The sequence below is a fragment of the Diadema setosum genome, chromosome 9 (genome assembly GCF_964275005.1).
Source record: "Diadema setosum chromosome 9, eeDiaSeto1, whole genome shotgun sequence".
Lineage (NCBI taxonomy): Eukaryota > Metazoa > Echinodermata > Echinoidea > Diadematoida > Diadematidae > Diadema > Diadema setosum.
Window position 1 is genome coordinate 35,026,531 of NC_092693.1, and position 9,361 is coordinate 35,035,891.

At 40.6% G+C, this 9,361-nt stretch overlaps 1 pseudogene; it reads right to left on the reverse strand.

Moving 5' to 3' along the window:
• Nucleotides 1-5,153: 5,153 nt before the first annotated feature.
• On the reverse strand, nt 5,154-8,574 carry LOC140233339 (uncharacterized; annotated as a pseudogene).
• Nucleotides 8,575-9,361: the final 787 nt, after the last annotated feature.

The following is a 9,361-nucleotide window of genomic DNA, read 5'->3' on the forward strand; positions in this document are numbered from 1 at the left end:
AGAAAGCAAGAGATTATGAAAGGCTTCAATTTACCATTTGCAGATGAAACAAAAACCCAGCTTTAGTGCTTCAAAATAGTTCTAAAATGTGAATTAAGGATAGAAGAAAACCAGTGTAAAAATTTGAACCAGTATAATCGATGTTAGATATCGTTAAAGATACAATATGTGAACAATACCCGTTCCATAATGAATTTTGAAATCCCTGTAGACTTAACACACGGGCCAGCAGGTTCCCGTAGAGAACAGGTTAATAAAATGTTTTCAGACTAAACCGTCTAGAGCTATGGTTATAGAGAAAAATAGTGATACATCTCCTTATATTTTAAAGGCTTTATTGAAAAAAAAATACATGGTAGGATGCTTTATGATACAGCTGACCTACACAATATGCAACAAAAGCAATATCTTGAACATTTCTAAAATCATTGCTCTCAAAGGTAAACAGGACCTTTAAGTAGAGGGGTGAAGATATAAACTTCGAGTTTTCTTCATAATTATTTGTCTCCCTCTGTACAATTGATATTTGAAGGATCGCAACAGGTGATTTCATTTGTACAGAGGGAAACAAATTGAAGAAAACTCAAATCTCAAACAGATTGTTATATGGAGGATATAAGAAAAATGTACATAAAATTAGAAGTTGGAAACTGAAATACATCATTAATTCCCATTAATGCAGATGTTGTGTCTGTCTGACTGAGGAAATTCATAAGAAGATAATGGAACATCAGGATGAAGGAAAAGAACTTGTTTTCAAAAAAAAATGTTGGGATTACATTGAAGTTAAATGGGTGAATATTTATGAAACAAGGGCATAACCATCTGATATAGGATTACTTTTTATCGCAGTAGGCACAATGATGTGTCATTATGTAATATTTGTACTCGAAAATATCATTAAGGGGCTTCATAAGAAATGAAGGCGATATCGGCGTGGGTGTTGGCATATGCGTGTTAGTGTGTTAGTGTGTGTGTGTGTGTGTGGGGGGGGTATATGAGTGTTTGGGGTTTTGGGCGAAGCGGGATGGGTTGGTTGGGACTGCGAATTGAGTTGAAATGGAGGGTTATTCTGTATGATTTTATTTAGGATAATGGTAAATGAACTTATTTTGGTTGGGACACTGTGGGAAAGGAGAGCTGATTGGGTTTACATGAACAATTTCATATTTGATACTTCTGTGATACATCAAACCAATTGCATCACAGTCACATGACAGTAAAATGGCTCATTTAGATTTCCTAATGATGTTGGAACCTTGACGTCATGGGTTTTGATTTTGATGGCTTCTAATCATTGTCTCATTTTCAACTCAAAGTTCACTCATAACTTTTAACCTGTAAATATCCAACAGTTTATTTCAGCCGATGCCCAGTCATATTGAATATACTTCATTGCCCCATGACAGCGAATCTGATCAAGGTTGCTAGTGTATCATAGGTGATAATAATTCTGCATGCTTCCATAAATTTTGTTCAGATCTCTGCAGTTTCTCAGTATTTACAACAATCTTATATACAACAGCCATGATAGTAAACTGACTGGAAATCTGGCTTTTCCGAAAGACTTGTTGTCCTGTCACAGAGGGATGAAAATCCCCCCCCCCCCAAGCAGATGATGGTCTTTCCGACCTTGAAACATAATATATGATGCATTTCGCTTTCTTTTTGATGTGCCTCTCACCTTTTCACCTGAAACACAACATTAATTTTGCTTGGTAAATTCGAGGAGACTTAGCAAAGTAGTTCGAATTTGTTTCACCTTTAAATTGTGTCTATAACAATTGTCATTCAAACCAAACTGCCTGCGTCTCTCAGGACCAATTTGCTACTTCTTGGACCACACCTGTCTTCTCTGTTGCTTGCTTTCCCTCCCCAGGCGGCAATATACTTTTGGAGGGCCATGTTGGCATTCTGCAGCAACGGACTTTACAGGAGGCCCAGCGGGATCAAAACGCGAGGAAAGCGACAACGTACAGTACAGATACAGGAGCATGCACAAGGTTTTCTGGCCGCTCTGACGAACATCACCGGAAGACAAACGTCCATCCAAAGGATAAAAAGGACATGAAACGCATTTTAACGGATATCAACGGATGCCAAAAATTGACCTTCGGTTCCCATGCGTTTGCCTTATCCGGCAAAGTGTGACAGGGGCATTAGAAACATTGCAAGTTTCGTTGAGGGAAAACGGGCCCGTGGCTCTGTTTTGCCACAAGTTCGGCTTGCGCCATTTCGACTTTGGGGAACGAACGGTAACCCCAGTGACACCTGTTGAACTAGATTATGAATTCAGACACCACCAAAAGCATCCATGCATTACAGCAAAGTCATTAATAATCGCAAAAGTAGAAGAGGTTGATCATTCACACAAATATGACTTTCAGCTATTATTCTATAGATTACCTATTTTTGTGTTTGACACTGTATAGAAACAACATGTGTTACATGGGAATGGAAGCATGGGTGTGTAGCTGACACCCTTTTATTGAAAGACAAAGTATAAGTAGTGCTGGTGTTATTTTGGTACATACAGACAGTTTACGGAGATAATGGGTGGGGATCCGTCTTACGCTCAGGTTCCGTTATATCTCACTTTCCCTTCCTACACCTGGCAGGTCCTGTTGTATTCTGTATGATATATGATATGCACATATATTCATTTGATGTACACCTAATATTCATCTGTTTTTATATTCAGTTTGGTGTATGTAGATTTGAACATATACAATTAAATATAATTATGTTTTATTCATCAAAAATGAGTTCATTATTAAAACAAATATGATAGCGATATCCTTAAAGTAACAATGTACCTGCCCCTTTCCCGCCAAGAAATTCATGATTTTAACTAGAAATTAACTCTGGAACCAAGTCAATATCCCGTTCACAATATCTCATTACGGTACGCAGCAATCTCCATACACTCACTGAAGCGGGGTTCCCACTATCACGATTGGCGCCGCGATTGAAATCGTGGTCTTAATCGTGAAGCAATCGCGGTGATCTTATCAGATCGCATTAGATTGTATCAGATCTTGAGGTCAATCGTGGCAATCGCGTTAATCGTAGAAAATTTTTGGACAGTTCAAAAATTTTCTGCGATTAACACGATTGTTTTTTGATCGTGATCATCGCATCAGATTGTCTTGGATCGTATCAAAACGCAGCAAATCTTATCTAATCGAGCTTCTTAATCGTGTTGATCGGGATCGGCTTTTTCACTTTCTTCTGCTTCTTTTGCACATTTATTTTGTCCATATTTTACTGGCGAATCGTATATATTTTGTTTTCCGCGAGGTTGAATAAGGGAGTGGTGGCACAATTGAATATGAAATAACAACACCACTGAAACATCCACCAGAAGCAGAATGTTCCACATACCCCACAAAGTAACTTTTGTGACTTTTGAAAAGTGACCAGTGTCGTGGATGTAAGGTCACTCGTGCATGACTAAAAAATGAATGTCATTATTTTTCATATAGAAGTTAGTCAATAAGTGTAGCAATACCCCTGCGAAATAGAACTTGCTTAAAACATTTTTGTTTGTTAAAAAGTTATATTTTTGTTGTGTGTGTATGTCGGTTTTGTTAAACACTGTCACGGTTTTGACTGTTAAATAAAACAATACATCAAGCCAAACCAACGAAATTTTCAATACCCCATGAGATAACGACATTTTGAAATAGAAATGCATAATAAGTATTATGATACATAATATGCTAAAATGAAATCAAACACATATTCAATGCTATCAGTTCGCCCAACTATTGAGCGTAAATAACACATATTATGCTAGCATTCAAACAGGTCCCATCCTCTTCTTTAGCTTCAATTTCATTTTCCTCATGTATTTCAAAGAAAGGTGAAAACATTTTTCTTCATCTTTTTTTTTTCTGGAGAAGACGGGGCTATAATCTGATCTTTTGTATTCGTTTTTTTTTTTGGGGGGGGGGGAGAGGATGAGCACGTCGATTCAACAATCTATTAATTTCTTTGGGTTAACTTAGAGAAGGGACTATCTGAGGTTGTGGCTGGCCTAGGTGATGCTTTCTATCTGATGATAACGTAATCGTCATTCGCAATATTACAAAGGTCACGTTCTCATCATCCTCAACATGTCAACCCTTGCCATCATTAAAGGTTGTGGATAGTAGGCCTAATCACTCTGCAGGAGTTGAGGAAACAATGAAATCCATCGTCAGCCGGACTATAATATTCCCATTCGGGTCCAATCGCACCTTAAATGGGGGTCGCTTTTGATCCCGATCGTGAAAAATACCGTATTTTATCTCAACAGCCCGCATTGATTCGCGGTATTCGTATTGGAACGTATCAGAGCGTAGCTGCACGCACCAAATCGGGGATCCCGATCGTAATGATAGTGGTAGATCGGAACCAATCATGGACTCAATCGGGACAATCCTATCCGATCGCACTTGAACGGGAGGCCAGATCGTGAAAGATCGTATTGCTTGAAGTAGACCAATCGTGACCATATCGCATCCAAGCGAAGCAACACGTATTGACTCGCATAACCTCGTACCCAAACGTGACGAGTTCAACGAAACTTCCACGATCAGTTACGAATGTCCAATCGTGGCGTTCGTGATAGATCGTACGATAGTGGGAACCCAGCTTGACACATGCACTCAATACACACTAGTAGTATGTCACTATCTCACTCCCTTAGTAGAAACTCCTCTCAGGCTAAGAAACCATACACCTACCGCACACATGGACTCTTCAGCCCCTTCCTCATATTTCCCTTCCTCATCATCCCCTTCTTCATCATCACCTTCTTCTTCTTCTTCACCTTCCTCATCATCCCCTTATTCTCCGTCCCCTTCCTCATCATCCCCTTCTTCTTCTTCACCTTCCTCATCATCCCCTTATTCTCCGTCCCCTTCCTCATCATCCCCTTATTCTCCGTCCCCTTCCTCATCATCCCCTTCTTCTTCTTCCCCTTCCTCATCATCCCCTTCCTCCTCTTCCCCTTCCTTCTCTTCCCCTTCCTCATCATCCCCTTCCTCCTCTTCCCCTTCCTCCTCTTCCCCTTCCTCATCATCCCCTTCCTCCTCTTCCCCTTCTTCCTCTTCCCCTTCCTTCTCTTCCCCTTCGTCATCATCCCCTTCCTCCTCTTCCCCTTCCTCCTCTTCCCCTTCCTCCTCTTCCCCTTCGTCATCATCCCCTTCCTCCTCTTCCCCTTCCTCCTCTTCCCCTTCCTCCTCTTCCCCTTCCTCATCATTCCCTTCCTCCTCTTCCCCTTCCTCCTCTTCCCCTTCCTCCTCTTCCCCTTCTTCCTCTTCCCCTTCCTCATCATTCCCTTCCTCCTCTTCCCCTTCCTCCTCTTCCCCTTCTTCTTCTTCCCCTTCCTCTCCTTCCCCTTCCTCTTCTTCCCCTTCCTCTTCTTTCCTTTCCTCTTCTCCCCCTTCCTAGCTTTCTTTCCCTTCCTCATCTCCCCTTTCCCATTCTCCCCATCTTCCCTCCAACGCCCTTTTCCTGAGGGCCCAATTTCACAAAATATGTTAGCATAGCAACTCTTGCTGGAATGGCAACTTCCCATAGCATAGCCAATCAGGAAGCTGGATTCTTGTCGTTACCATGACAGTTGCTCTCCCAGTAAGGTTGCTATTATGTCATTTTTTTTAAATGAAATGGAGCCTTGATTTAATCCTTTTCCTCTGCTCTGCCCCTTCCTCTGCTCTGAATTCTTCCTTTTCTTTTACTTCTTTACTCCTTTTCTTTTACTCTTTACTTTTTCCTTGTTATGAATGCCTAATTGGGATCCCAGGACACACAGAGCCAGCCCAGACGACGAATCGATCCCAGTTCCCATCACTAGTAACTCGACTTCTTCTTCGTTATACAGGCACCTGGTGTCAAACGCTAAACCAAGTGTTAGAGCCAGAAGGCCGCAAACGAACTTTGTGGCGCAGACCTCCCATTGGCAGCCTAGGACAATCGCGCAGTCGTCTTTTAAAGACATGTCGCATCCCAAGGCGGCTCCATTACACTCGATGGAGACATCGGGATTGAATTCCTTCTTTACCGACCCAGTTCCGGCTTTAGCAGAGAGAAGACCCTCACCGCAGCAGGATCCTTTACAATATGCAGGCTCTTTTGTCACAATAGGATAGTCGTCCTGGCCGTAGTTGCTCCCGGCCTGCTCCTTGTTAATAAGAAAAAAAAAAAATTGATTGATTACTGAAAATATAATTTCATGAATACAAATACGCGTGCAGTATACCCGCTAGATAATAGACATTTTTTTATTCAGGGTTTTCACTTTTCTGCTTTCCTTCTACTAGCTAAAAAGAAAAATGCAATGTCGGCTCCAGTTCATCCAGAGTTTACATTGACTAATGTCTTATACGTACATTGTGCATGTACATGGACTCTGCTGACACTACTTTAACATAAGTTACCCCAATTTACCTTGATGTTGGGTATAAAGTAGGACCTGAAACTTATTTGCCTCTCTGCATCCTCTTGGGTCTTGCAAACATTTCTTTTTTTATTCCTTTTGGCACTACTATTCACATGCAAAGGGCTAGAACATTATGGGAAACGGCTGAATGTATGTTTCCATGCCTTCTCTAATTTTGATTTGAAGGGGTTAACACGGTTGCTATTGATGGCTTCCATGCAGTAGTAGGCTGTTCTAGAGTTTGACTACACGATGAGACAAATTCCTTTGTCATAATTTTCCGTTTGTGTGAAGTTTTCTGAGCTTAAGAATGTGACTTCCCGTCCTGGAATAGGTATACATATAATTGCTGAAGAAATGTTGGCTATGCAAATCATCGAGGCCATTTAAGATCCTGAATGTCTGGATCATGTCTGCTCTGTGTCCTCTAAAAGACAACGATGGGAGGCACAGTTTCCTTAGTCGTTCTGTGTGGTACATGTCATTTGGTAATGTAATGCAACCTTTCCCGCTTGACTTCGCCTTTTAATTGCCAATGCTTACTGGGCTTATATTCACTTTACGTCTGAATCAAAACGAATAGCGTTACAACAACGATCACGTCTGGAGGGGCCGTATGGCAAGGCTTTTTTACTATCTAAAAATATTTTGTGATATCCCAAATTCCATTTTGTGATATCATAAAATCAAATTTCTGATGTATATCACAATTCAATTTGTGATATCAGGAATACCCAATAGTTTATCACGTAAACGTATTTTTTGATATCACAAATTCAGTTCGAGATATCACGAATTTACATTCCTGATACCAAGAAATCCATTTTGTGATATCAAAAAATCCAGTCTGTGATATCACTAAGTCGAATTTATGACGTCATCAATAAACATTGAATTTCAGCACTCGTCTTGTGCAAAAAGAATTTGAGCGTTAGTTTTGCGCAGAAATATGACGAGAATTCGAGCGTTAGTTCAGTGCAGAAATTCAGCTGTGAATTCGAGCGTTAGTTTTGCGCAGAAATACATAGGTAATTCGAGCACTAGTTCACCGCAGAAATTCAGCTGTGAATTCGAACGTTAGTTTTGAGCAGAAATCGCGAGTGAATTTCATGTCGGATCATTACATGGAATGTAATAATAGTTTTAAAAAAATAGAGAGAGACTTTGGGCAACTCCGTCATTCATCTAAAGTGATGTAAGTTATTTTTACACAAATCGATAGAAATCAGTTGTTTGGCAACATATCTCAAATTCAATTCGTGATATATTGTCAATTTAAATGCAACCGATCTTTTGCTTGTTATTTTCAATATTCTTTATATTAAGCAATAACTGAACAAGGGCGGTGAGTTGGCTCAGTCGGTAGCCGGGCCCGGGTTCGAACCCGAGTCTTGACTAGTTTGCAGGCACAAACCCTTGTTGGTCGTATAGGAGTCTGCATGCGCCAAGACTAATACACGCACCACTACACTGCAGCCTCTCCTGTTGGGAGAAGCTTCAACACAGGGCCTATGGGACAGTGCCAAAGTGGTGCATGTAGTAGTCTTGGCGCAGACTCCTTTACGACCAACAAGGGTTTGTGCCTGCAAACTAAGTCTTGACTGAGCAATGATGTGTGTAAGCATACCGTCCCCTCTATAGCAAGTGGCAAAACACCTGTCCCTCGGATAGGACATAAAATCGAGGTCCCGTGTATGAGAGAGAAACAACTCATGCACGTAAAAAATCCCGATTCATTCACTCATCGCAAAGAGCAGGGTGTTTATCCCGGTGAAGTGGTCCCACCTCATATCCAACTGGACCCCATGAAAGACCAGCTTAACGTAGCTGAATATGGGCTATCCAGCCATCTTCTCAGATGGAAATGAACAAACAAACAAACAAGCAAACAAACAAACAAACTGACAAATACTTTCACATAATACTTAACTAAAGCGAGAAATTTTCCCTAGAATCAAACGAAAATTGACAAGTTATCATGAATTCATCTAATGATATGTTGCCAGGTTGTTTTTTTCTCACCCCTTCAAAAAGAAAAATGCACTCATGGCAGATCATACCTGAGGATTTGAATTTCTTGCTGGTTGAGAAGTCACAGCCTGTCCGACATTGCTGCCCCCGCTGGTTTCTCCACACCTTTCCATTGCTATTGCCTTGTTATAATGGGGCGCGTAGTGCACAAACTGCAGCCCTGTGTCACCAAATATATTATCAATGTCAATAAATTGTCATCAAAATACTTATCGATCGTCTCGTTAACGCTACAAGCTAAAGAGATCTAAGTTCTTTTTTTAGGTTTAAGTTCACTGACATTAATGTCCAGGAAACAATGTAAGCAAAAATAACAATGCGACAATGTTATGCTGGGGCACATCGCTAAAAAGTAAAACAAAAAATGTGTATTCCCTTGAATTACTATAATTCGTATCAGGGCAATTACCCCCCCCCCCCATAAATACTGCTTAGTGATAAGGTAAGAGTAAAGATTAGGGTTAGGTTAGGATTAGGTTCAGGATTAGGATTTAGGATTAAGGTTAGGTCTAGAGTTAGAGCTTGGATTAGGGTTAAGATTAGGTTCAGGATAAGGATTACGGTTAGGGGTCAGGGGAAGGATCTGGGGTAATTGCCCGGGGGTAATTGTCCTAGACCAATTATAATCATGTATAAATATTCAGTGATATACGGAATTATGAAAAATTAGAATATAGGTATAGGGAACGGGCAAGGATAGAGACATAGACAATGACATAGATATGGGAGACGTAAACACGGACTTACATAACAATAACAAGAAAGACACGAGACATTACAGGCGTGCAGGACAAAGGGACAATGGGGCAATGGAGAATGGAAATCATTCATCGGGCAGGAACACAATGCATGCAACTACACTGACAGTGAGAAAAAATAAAACATATTCATTCCAGTAAA